The sequence below is a fragment of the Phymastichus coffea genome, unplaced genomic scaffold (genome assembly GCF_024137745.1).
Source record: "Phymastichus coffea isolate CEN01 unplaced genomic scaffold, Cenicafe_Pcof_1.1 PCOF00115, whole genome shotgun sequence".
NCBI classification, from domain to species: Eukaryota; Metazoa; Arthropoda; class Insecta; order Hymenoptera; family Eulophidae; genus Phymastichus; species Phymastichus coffea.
In genome coordinates, this window is record NW_026706926.1 from 675,649 (window position 1) to 687,991 (window position 12,343).

Consider the following 12,343-nt stretch of genomic DNA (forward strand, 5'->3'; position numbering starts at 1 on the left):
ATTTATCAATGTCTACTTTCATGATCTCATACATATCGACATCTTGAATTTCATAAATAAGGCTGTCAGTATCAGTATAAAGTAATTTACATTTTTCACCAATACGTTGCTTCATGTAACCATAATGAAAGTCATAGACTAATGTTTTTGAAAGATCTAATACACATAGACCGATGTATATAGGTTTTTTAATACTGATAGTTGTCTGAGATAATTGAATAGCAGCTAAATTTTCATGAAAGATGGAACTACTATGGAAATTTGGTTGGGCAATTCGAGCTTCAGCGCCATATCTACCACCCCATTGATTGATCAGTTTGACATCTTTTCGTTTTCTTTCGTCTTCCATTGTTTTTCCATATACTGCATTAATCATAAGCTTGTAAAATAATTTTTCAAACTCATTTTTAGCTTGCTTTCTTTTTTCAGTATTTAAATCAACATATGGTTTCAGCCATTGTTTTTGTTTGAATTCTAGCGCTCTATATATCTTTTTGAGTTTTAGTCCATATTTGAGAGCTTGTTTTAACGCTCTATAATGAATAACGTATCGTTCTTTATCATAAAGCGTTGTCAAAAGTTTTTTCTGTTTTGATCCGGGTGGTTTAGTATGTTCAGGACAAAGAGGTAGGTCTTTATGTTCATCATGCAGCTCTTGTGGATACTCTAGATCTACTTCTAAAATATAGCCTACGTCGCTATCATCAGAGATATTGAAAAAATTTGACATATCCACATTTGAAACCCATTTGAAGCCCTCAAATGGTAGTGATTGAGTCATAGCCCAACCATAAAGGTTGTTTACGTCATAATACATTAAAAATTTGTTTGGCTCATCCTTATTGAATTCTTCACCCATATATTTATTGTTTGCTTTTGAAAATCTATTGCAGCATTGACTAATACCTCCACGAATACCTTTTTGAATGAATAAAACCATATCTATATCTGTTAATAGTTCAAGCTTCATATTTGTATATTTTAACATCGCGTCCCATGTTAATCCAGGAGTAGTGTAATAATGAGCAGGATCGAGATCATATGCATTCTTACAGGTTCATCGAAAATTCTCAAAAATATCAGCTAGTAAAAGTACATCAGTTTTCAGATAGAGATCAGAATACATTCCTAAATCTATTTTCTTCCAAATACTACCGAAAATATTCCATACGTTTTGAGCATGCTTATATTCTTCAGTAGGAATATCACTATCTGTCAATTGACTATGAAATTTTTCAATAGATGGTAACTCTGTCTCAGTTAGTCTATCTAAATTTTCTATGTATTCATATGGGAAAACTCCTTTTCTTTTGAGTAAATTAATCTCTTCTAAAGTATAATTATCTTTCTGAAATTCTCTCTGTACAATATCTAGCTGAGGTAAATAATATGCTAATTTATCTAGAGATGTAGGCATAAATCGAAAGGAATCAATGAAACGAAAGCTAATTCGACTGTTTGCAACTTCTTTTGTGAAGGATATGTATCGCTCCTTGTTTTCAGCGAGAACAGAGATCTTTCCTTCAAATTCTGAGTTAGTAGCAATTTCTGTTATAATAAAATGTGAGTCATAGCCTGTAAAGTTATGAAATACGACTGGTATGAAAGCAGCATTTTTATAATTCAAATTGCAATGATTGTGAGCTGCACCTCTAAATTTTCCTGTTAAATGACAATGATCACGAACTCGTTTTTGGTTATCTTGAAAATATTGGTTGCAAATATGACATCTTCTTGCCGTTTGGAATGTCCGTTCATTAATAAATGATAAATCCATTTTTATTGCATTATTATATATCTTTTCTAACTCAATCACTAGGGACTTCAATTGCTTTATAAACCATGATGCTGGTGATTCGTCTTCATTTAATTTTTTTCTATATGACTTATATATCGACTTACTATCATCATAACGGCATTTTATATATAATCCAATGCTATAGGCTTCATGTTCTTGGAAATTATGTCTCTTAACATTGAGATTTCTATTAGGATCTTCTATAGGTTTTAACAGACATTCAAAATCCGCGTATATAATAAATGGAACTTCCTCTTTATGTTTAAAATTTTTAAATTCTAAAGTAGCATCGTCAGGTAAATTAATCCGACACTTATTTATTTTGGAACAGTCAACTTCATGAGATTTCAAATTTTCCTTGTTAGTAAAATAATGAAGGCAACGTTCGCAAAGATAAATTTTTTCAGTATGTTGAGTAACTTGTCTACGAAGGAGAGCAGATAAAGTTTTAATCCATACGTAGTGAGTTTCTAATTTGAATTTTTCATCATCTATTGATATTTGTGGTCTATTAGTCTCATTTTCATCAATATATTCGTTTTGTATTAAGAGTAAGTTCACATGTTTAGTTTGTTTTAATTTCGTTATATAGCACGGTGAGACTTCATATTTCGATCCATATTTTTTTAGTATATATAAATTTACACTTATATTATTCAACTTTTCAAATTTAGGAATACTTTTTATTTTTACAGGGAAGCTTATACCATCAAAATTCAGTTCATTCTCATAGGGCTTGTACTTAATTACTCTGTTTGGATTTCTTGCAACTGGATGAAGGCATGAAAGTTTAGCCCATTTAAAACATTCATTGTCTTCATTTTTTACATTAACACAGGCTCTTTTATTATCTATGCTTGACGGTAATGGTATATACGAGCATGGTTTAAGTGGATTATACTTATTTATATTAATAGTGAGACCGACAATAGTTTTTAACGACCAGCCTGAGTCTCTTTCTTGAAATTCTTCGATTTGTTTAAGTATAATATCTTTAACGTTATTTTGAAACCATCTATCAAGATCAGTAGTCTTATAAATGCAAACATTTTCTGTATTGAAATACTTGATTTGAATATCTTCTTCTTGATTTTTCTTTATGATAAATTGTGATGCCATTTCTGTATTTATTTTTAAGTTATTATGGATAGCAAGAAATTGAGGTATTTTAATTTGTAATAGTTGATTTGCGGCAACTAGAAATGTTTTTATATCTAAATGATGTTGATTAACTATACAGACTGTACTAATTCGATTTTCAAAGGCTGAATGAATTGGTCTCCAAACAACTCCATCTCCTAGAATTTCATCCTGAATAGCTGTTAATGGTTGTATACTTCCACCAACTTTTATAGTTTTACTTAAATTGACTTCAATAGAATTCAAATGACAAGCACAAGTTTGACACCTTTGTCGAATTGCTCTACTTAAATCAGATCGTTTCATAAATTCATTAATTGAAATTATAGCATTAACTGTTAGATTTCTCCATCTAATACAATCGTCTATATCTAAATCGTTCGAATGGTTATAAGCTTTCCATAAATTTTTAATTGTTTCTTCAAAATAGGCGATAGAAGTCATGTTGTTAGTTATCTAGTTTTATTGTCTTGTACAGTCACTTGTCTATAGTTGTATAAAGGATTATTATGATGAAAGGATGGAAAAGGTAGTGAACAGCTCTAAAATGAACTTGTTCTTAGTTGGTAATGAATATTGATTTGTTTAACAAATCAATAAGGATTCAACTAACTACTGAGGAACTACTTGCAAATGGCGTAAGGTAAGGCAAGCTTAGCTCGCAGGCTGTCTCGAGAGACTGCGCTCTTTTGCTAGGCCAAAGCTGCTTTTAAAGGTTAAGTGAGGGCGCTGTCAGCAAACTGAGGGCGCTGCCTACAAAGTGTGGGCGCTGTAGGCAGTATATGGAAGGGTTAGCTCAAACGAAAGAGTGGGGGTGAACCGACTATAGCACCATCTAACTTATTAATTTAGTATTAAAGGGTTTATATATAGATCTTCAGAATAAAAATATAGTCATTATTGCTTTGAGATACGATTCAGCTCACATATCATAGAGAATGATGGACTATATTTTAGATATTCAAGGCTTTCAGAGTCTCAATAATACTTTTATTTGTAAGGAGTTTGCCTATTTACCAGTATGTTCTAATACTTCACCTACAGTACTACTTTTTAAACCTCCATATCATTGGCTCAAACTGTCTATTGAATATCAAAGTGTTAATAAGTGGTTGGAATTACATCATCATGGTATTTATTTTAATTATCGTTAATTAACATTGATTTTATTTGAAATATTTAATAAAATCAATTTTATAGGTATATTATGGAGAAATGGTATTTTACCATATAATTTTTTAAATTGTACTATACGTAGTCATTTACATAATTGTAGAAATATTTATGTGAAAGGATTACAAAAGAAGCAATGGCTTAAAAAAATTATTCCTGAAAAGTAGGTTCAAATAATATACAATAGTACAAAATTCTAAATTCGAATTTAATTAGTTTTTTTTTTTTTTTAATTACAGAAATATTTTAGATATCGAAACTGAAATGAGATGTCCGCGATTGGAAGATTTAAGTCTTAAATTTAAACCATCATGTATATATCATAGTCAGAATGGCGAGAATATAGTATGTGCTGCAGTAAATACACAAAAGATACACGATTGGATGATGGAAAGACAAAAACAAGCAAAATCAAAAGGGATCGACACAGTCGAAAGATTTACAGATGACTATAATTCATATAAAAATTCAACTGAATATTTAAAAATAGCTATGTCAGACACTGAACATAAAGATTATAGACAAAGTGTACTCTATTCAATGTATAATTAAAAATAATAAATATTAAATAAATAATAAATGTATGCTTATTTAAATAGTAAAATAATCATAACGATTGTAAGAAAGGGTGAATGGATGAGAATAAGGTTCTCTCCTAGCAGAGATGTTTAGGAGGAACATCTCAAGGAGGTGTCAGTCGAGCGACTGCATTCATAGTCTCTAGCATTCTCACGAAAACAGTTCCCTTCGTGGAGAGAGCACGTGTTGACTATAGACAGCATACGCTCCCCTCCGCACATCATGGTCCACGCTTAGCTAGAGCGTAGGAGAGAGAGAGACAGAGAGAGAAAGAGAGAGAGCGCACGTTTACTACTACTATAGTAGCGCATCCCCGTCAGGTCAGAACTATAGACAGCATACGCTCCCCTCCTCCTCGCACTGTGGACCACGCTGAGTCAGAGCTAGAGAGAGAGAGAGCATACATTTAAAACTGCTATAGTAGCGCACCCCCATCAGGCCAGAACTATAGACAGCATGCGCTCCCCTCCTCCTCCTCCGCACGCTCGGGCCCTATACCAAATGTATGCGTGTGTAGCTAATATACACAATATGCATCCTCTAAGGTACATGTGGCATTGGCTCTAGTGGTAGAACGCTAGCCTGCCAACCCAGAGGACTCCGGTTCGATTCTCCGGTCTGTCTCTTCATTTTTTTCAAAAAATCTTCGCTATTTTCTATTCGTTTCATTCTCAATGTAGCATGTAAATTGTCAATAATATATATTTATAACTTTTTAAAAAAAAAAAAAAAAAACATTTAAATTTAATTAGACTAAAAGCTCTAGGTATAGGGTCCCTAGGGACTAGGAGCCCTAGTAACCTTCCTCAAAAATTATAAATAATTATTAACATTAATAATAATAATAATAATTAACATAGAAGGGATAGAGGCCAGGGAATCAAAGGGTTAAACCAAGGGACCCCCCACGAATATTGTTAATAATAATTGTTAACAATAATAATTATTATTAACATAGCCAGGGGGTCCAAAGGGTTAAGCCCGGTGGGGTCAAAGGGTTACGGACCCCCCGCAGGTGTGCTGGAACATACGTATGTTCCAGCACACCGGAGACCCCCCGCAGGTGTGCTGGAACATACATTGCTATACTACTGACAGTGGCTCTCGTATATACTTTAGATGATCCCGAAAGTCAGCAGAGGCCATATTTATCCAGCAGCACCGGCGAACCGCGCTCGCGCTCAAACAAGCCGTTGCAAGGATGAGCTATACATGCCTAGGGTCAACATCGCGGAATAAGCACAATACACGCTTCTATATGTATATCTATGATCGCGCGCATGCAAATGTAATTATGACGGGGGGCCCCATCTTCGCCGACGCCAGTGCCGGCAGCAACGTACAGTGCACGCGCGCGTCGACTTGATCTATGGCCACGTATGATCGAGCGAGTTGTCGATATATGCAACGCGCCCGAAGCCAGCCAGAAAGAGGGGCCCAGGCACAATCCCCAATTTTCGCGCTAATTAATTATAAATATCCGGCGTTTCCATTATACCCAGCGCTCGTGAATCAACGATGTATTAGTAATTAATATTATTCGCCGCGATTACCCCAAAATGAGATGGCGAAATTTTTTAATTACCATTTATTAATTATTATGATTTATTATATTGCACGCTCTCAGTTACATTATATATCTGCATATTCGTCAAATTAGCAATTTTTATATATTCAGCTACACTGTTATTATGGTCTTACTAGTCGACAATAATTCATGCTCCAATAGACTGCAGAATAGTCAATAAGCGTATCTAATCGGAGCTGACCGAGATACGCTGTTTATTTTTACTAATCGATCGTCGGTCGCGTATCCTTGCTTAATCATGCCCATGTAAATTTTCACCACGCGAGGATGACGAAAATTCACTGAAATTCGGATTTCCTCGTGAACTGCGAGTAGTTAGGTCTAAAGGACCGTGTCACCTGGGAAAGAGGAAGGGAAAGCGTGAACGTCGGCGATGCCTGAGCGATTACTGAAAATAAATTGACGTGTGTGTCGAGAGGATTATTGCGCTTATGAGTAGCAAGCGCGTCTGTGGCGCAAGAGAATCTACCTATCGATGTCGGTTTTTATAAGTCCGACGACTAGATCTGGGACCAAAAGCTCGGCTTTACGTTAGATGTCGGTGTGAATCGGCGTGCCAACATTTTTTTTTCTGCTCGCACTCGCTCCGTGGAATCACGATTCAATTAATAAGAAATTCCGAGTCACGGGAACGCGTCGACGCAGACAATGACTCGAAGAAGATAGGCCGAGAGCGAGCTACTAATGCTATCGTATAAGTGGCGAATAAAAGTACAGCCAAGTATTTTGTAGCGAATGGCGGGAGAAGGAGGCGCAAGAGGCAGTTGAAAGCCATGCAGCTACTGGCACGACATTCAGTGTGAGAGTCCTAAAGGAGTTGGCATAGATAGAGGAGAAACTGCGCGACACGAGTCTCGGCGTCGTAACGTAAAGATTGGCAGTAGCGCATGGCTACACTTAGTCAAGTGGGAAGCGAGGACGAGAGTCAGGGCTCAAAGGCCCTCGAGAAACAGAGAGAGAAAGAGAGAGAGAGAGAGAGAGAGAGAGAGAGAGAGAGAGAGAGCTTGGCAGAGGGGTGGGGGGAGGAAGCCAGCGAGTATTCTTGGCTTGCTGCACTCGCTGGTGTGCCGGGCTGTAAAACGAGGCGAGCGAGTAGCTCATTCGTGCCGAATCGCTTAGCTGCAGCTGGGGAATAACGCAAACACGTCGTCGCTCGCGTGCATGCATTTTCAAACGCTAGCTCTGCCTGCCAGGCTACGTGAGCTGCATCATCGTCGCGAAGCCTCGTGATGTCCATCTCAATTACTCGCAAATTTTCGACCGCCGATGCTCGCAAGCTCAAAGTCATGAAACTCGTCAAGCATTGTGCGCGCGCGCGTGTATGCGTTGCCGACGGCGAGTGGTCGTCCGGGGCTGGAGAGGGCGGGAGGGGGGGGGGGGATAAGGGAGCAACAAGAGAGGAAAAAGTGAGCCGAGTGCTCGAGCTGCCCTTAGCCGAGCCGAGTGCCACTTGGTTTCCTATTGTTTTGTACAAAGTACTCGGCACAGCCACTCAACCAGCAGACCCGCCGCCCGGCGCCGATGTCTTGTAAGCGCAATCATTATACCAGCCAGACGCTCAGCCTGTCGGCAATACCACACTCACATTCGACTAGTTTCTTCGTTTGCTTCTCCGGTTTCAAGTGTGCATATTTTCATGGCGTTCGTGAATTACAACAAGACGTAGACACCATTCAAAGAGGGCGACGGCTAAACTTTGTTGTAACAGCGAATTCCGACCGACTCTGGCCTTTCCTCTGCCGCCGAAACGATCTGCCAAAGTAGGAAAAAGTGTAAAATTGAAGTTAAATGATATCCGCGGTCGAGTGGTGCACTTTGACAAAGAGAGCGCAAAAGTTTGGTCCGAGGCAGTGGTGCGGCGTTGCCGTCATAATGAAATTAGAATAGCTATTAAACTTTGTTGTAAATTAGCAACGCATCTTTGGCCGGGTATAAAAGGCTCATTTTCCCGGGTCTCGCTCTCGGGATTCTCGGACCGGATAGACTGGCGGGGCTACAGGTTCGTTATTCGGATTATTGCATCAGTTAGCATTCCGGCTTGTCTGCTGTAGGGCCGCGGGGCTGCGCGTCGAGGGATTCGCGTGGCGGCGGCCCGCTGGATTAGGAAGCCGCGGCGGCGCAGCGATTTGTTATTCAAAATTCGCGGAAAGTCGCGCGCCCTTCCGGTTAGCTGCGAATGTAATTTCCGGCCTTGCCTCCAGTGGCGGGCTGCCGCCGCTTCCTTGCTATATCTTTGTCCCGCGCAGCGCTGCTATCTTGGCTCCAATTTTCATTCGCGCTACGTACACCGCGCGCAGTATCGCTTGGCCGTGGCGCCGCCGTGCACCTGGCCGCCAGAGGGACTTGTTTTGACGGGCTTATACAAAACGTGTTTAGAAAGCGCGATATCTCGGGGCTCCGACGAACTTGGCCCCCTACTCGGCCGCCGTTAGTCTAGACATTTTCGAACGGGCGCAGAAGTTTAGGGTGCCGTGCTCCTATGCCGCGTCGAAACCCAAGCGCTCCGCGTGCCGCCGCCAAGCGAACAAGTCAATTTCCGCGAGTTGCCGCGAAAAAAGCGCGTTAACGAGTTCGACAGCGCGCAAAAAGCGTCGCCTGCAAAACTTGCCGCGCCCTAACGTCGCGTACGCGCCACCTGTCAATTGCATTTGTACGCGCGACTCGTAACATCATTACCGCCGGTCGCGCTCCCCGCCGGGGGATCTTCGCCTGCATTGTGCGTTACAAGCGCTATAACTGCCGACGAATTCTCGTTACAGCCCCTTTCACGACCGTCACGTGCTTTTTCTACGCGCGGCGCCCGACCGGAGCGCGAATTCCATGGCGCGGAAGAGCCTTGCACTTGATGGGCGCGCCGCGCCACCGAGAAAAAGGAAATGCTTCAACGCAACCGGATTTAAATGAATACCGCAGTAATCCGCTTGATAGTGCAAGATTGCGGAATAGGCAATTGAATTAGCAGGGGAAGCGGCAGAAAAAAATCAGTAATCCCGCTGAGAGCGCAAGAAAGTAAGCCGCAAGCCGCGCTTAATCGCGAAGATAAGCCACGGCGCTCGGTCGGAATAACAGAGAGTACGGGGACTCCGCGCGCGCGGGCGTGTGCCTGCGCGTAACTAACGTCTTGGCGGGAGGTGCTACGGCGAATTCCGCGAGCGAGCAAAGTCGCGACCGTCGCACAATGGTCGGAGTAATCTCGTGTCGCGAGAGCGGGGCTTTCTCCGCGCCTTGCCTTAATACTCCCGTGCGGGCGGGCTGGCCCTACACGTGTATTTACATATGGAACGAGCGGACGCCTTTGGAGCCCAGCCAACCTGTTAGGTTAACTAGCCCGGCCGCTCCGCTCGACTCGCTCGCGCACAGCCGCCGAGCAAGTTTAAAGTGCACAGAGGCAACGGATAATCCGTCTGGAAATTGGTTTGCGCTAGCTCGTTCGCGAAAGAATGGATATTCAGCGCGCCAAGCCCTCCGGGCGACGAGTGTCGGGTGCGCGCGCGGCAGTCGGCGTGGATCAAAGGATGCAATTTAGCTTGGCTATCAACCGCTTATCAAGCCATATCCAGTGTCATTTTTCGGCGCCCAGCCCGCTCGCCCCCTAATTTATCGAAACTACCGCTTGCCGAGCTTCGCAATTCGGCCGCGAGCGTCTCCCGCAGTCGCATTCATCCAAGATCATCTTCCATTGCAATCTCACTGCCAATGACCGCTTAATTTCCCGGCCGATTCTACATTCGAGTGGCTGCGACGATGCTTCAAATTCTCCAAATTTCCTAACTCACTCGGTTCGCTCGGCCGATCTTCGATTCCCTCCTTCCCTCCCCCCCCCCCCCCCCCCTCTCTCTCTCATGCTCGCTGTTGACCACCGTCGAAGTTACTCGTGCGCGTATAGGATGCCGCTGCTAAACCGCGCATAAAATAGAAATTCGAGGAATTTCTATTTTATGCGCGCACGCAAATATCTGATGACTCGATGGGACTATTATCCCCCACGCACGCGACGCTTTCATTCAACAATCGTTGGTTATTAATTTGGGAAAATTGGATTTGCTCGGTGGAAAGTATAGCTTGGACCGAAATACTGGAAAAGCTTTGTTTGTTTTCATTTTAAAAATTGATTGAATAAATACGAGACAACTGAGAGCTCACCAACATTTCGCGTAACTGACTATTCGAATTACAATTTACTTTTGCTTTTGCGCAATGTATGGGACTTTGCAAACACAACGTTTGTTTCAATTTCATTTCTTGAATTACAATGATGGAGTAAACAATACATTTTAAATATCGATCTTTGGATTGCCATGAAATTAAAAAAAAATGACAAGCCTTTGATGGCGAAGTGGAAATATCGAATACATCAGCTGAATTATTGAAATGTGTCGTGTTTCTATCTGTAAATAAAGCTCAATATTACGATATTGCTAATCATTAAGAGAACTTCACTAACGTTATTTTTCATTGCAATAGTCAAGAGAAATTTTGTTGAAGCACCGCGCGCACAGTATTCAAAGCCTTAATCGCGCCAATTACGCCAGGGAGCAGATAGAACTTGTGGCCGGGCGGGCGCCCTTACGAAGTAATAATAGCTTCATTGAAACTCGCGGGTAGCTGCTGTGTGTGCGCCGGGCGAAATCAAGCGTGATTATGCGGCGTAAACGCGTGCAGCGCGCACAATCGATTTGTCTCGTGCTCTCGCGCTCCGAACCCGCATTCACTCCGACAGACGACAGCGGCGACGTCGCCGTCCCTGGCAAGACAGCCAAAGCCTCCCTTCCAGTCTTCACGCTTCGCGAGCTCTCGCGGCTACTGTCTTCACCACGTTGAAACGCTTTCATCGCTGCGAATACTCTTTTTTTTGCATCGCAATGCTGCGACATGAAGACAGACGTGTATCAATTCGTGATAAAACAGTTTATTTATAATTTTCATCGACTATATATTTCGTTTTTAACCCCCTTTTTTTTGAAAGATAGTCAAATCAATGACGTTAGGATTTAGATAATTGTACCCGGAACGCGGCTAATTATCGGTGCACAGGTATTACGTGGCAAATTCTGCTTTACAAATCAACGTTCAAATCCAAACCCGAATCAATCGCCAGTCACGCAGCACGAGTGAAAGGCAAACAGGTCGAGAGAATACAGGTTTCGACGAGTTGTCAAGCAAACGCATAAAACGCGGGCGCGCCAGTGATGAAGTGTCGAGCGGCGGTCCTGCGCCAGCTGAAAAACGCGCGCGCGCCCGGACGAGCGGCAAATTCAATCGAATTAAGCCTCGGCCGCAAATCAATTGCCGGCGAAATTGGTGAAAGCAAGCGGTTGAGCGGGTTAAGCGGATGGATTTGTCCGGGCCGCAATTATTATCAGCGTGTCGTGCGACTGCACTTGTAAATCCACTTGCTTTCTCGCTTTCCCGGCGCGGCTACGGCCACGCGTTTGTGGCCCCCTCCCCTCGCTTTCGCTGTTTCATTTCTTTGTATTTCGTCTGCACTCTGCATAGGCCCCGCACGCTCAATAATTGAACTGTGAATCGGCTAGATTTCTGAAAAGGATCTCATTCCCATGGTCTTTGTAAACGCATTACCGACGAATCGTAAAGTACGCGACATTTTCATGCAGATATCCAAAACATTAAAAAAAAGTCATTCAGCAAAACGAATGGTTTTAAATATAAGCCGTTGAAACGAGGTAAGCTGCATTATAAACGCATAAATTGTCGGAGTATCCTTCATCGTATAGAAATAGAAATAATTTTGCCGCAAAGTCGGCAAAAACGCGCGGATTATCACTAGTTCATGGATAGCCATGCACGACCCCTTTATAGAGTCGTCGACAATGCAGCGAAATGCATTAATAAAAATGGACCGATAAAAGACGACGCGCTGTCCTGTATGCCCGCTGCAGAATGTCGGGCAATAGTAAGAAGGCGCGGGCGTCACGCGCGCGGAGGTCATCCGGGACAGCAGCTCGCTCGGCACGCGCGCGTCTCCCGGAAAATTATGAGGCACATCTCGTCGCCCGCGCGAGCTGCTCCTCTTTCTTAGCCGCGCGCGCTGCATTGTCGACGCT

The 12,343-nt window shown here is 42.3% G+C and overlaps 1 protein-coding gene across 4 annotated transcripts in view; it reads left to right on the top strand.

The window, feature by feature from the left end:
• Positions 1-12,343, top strand: part of LOC131670770 (diacylglycerol O-acyltransferase 1) — a 70,894-nt gene that overhangs the window by 36,846 nt on the left and 21,705 nt on the right. The window lies entirely within an intron of this gene.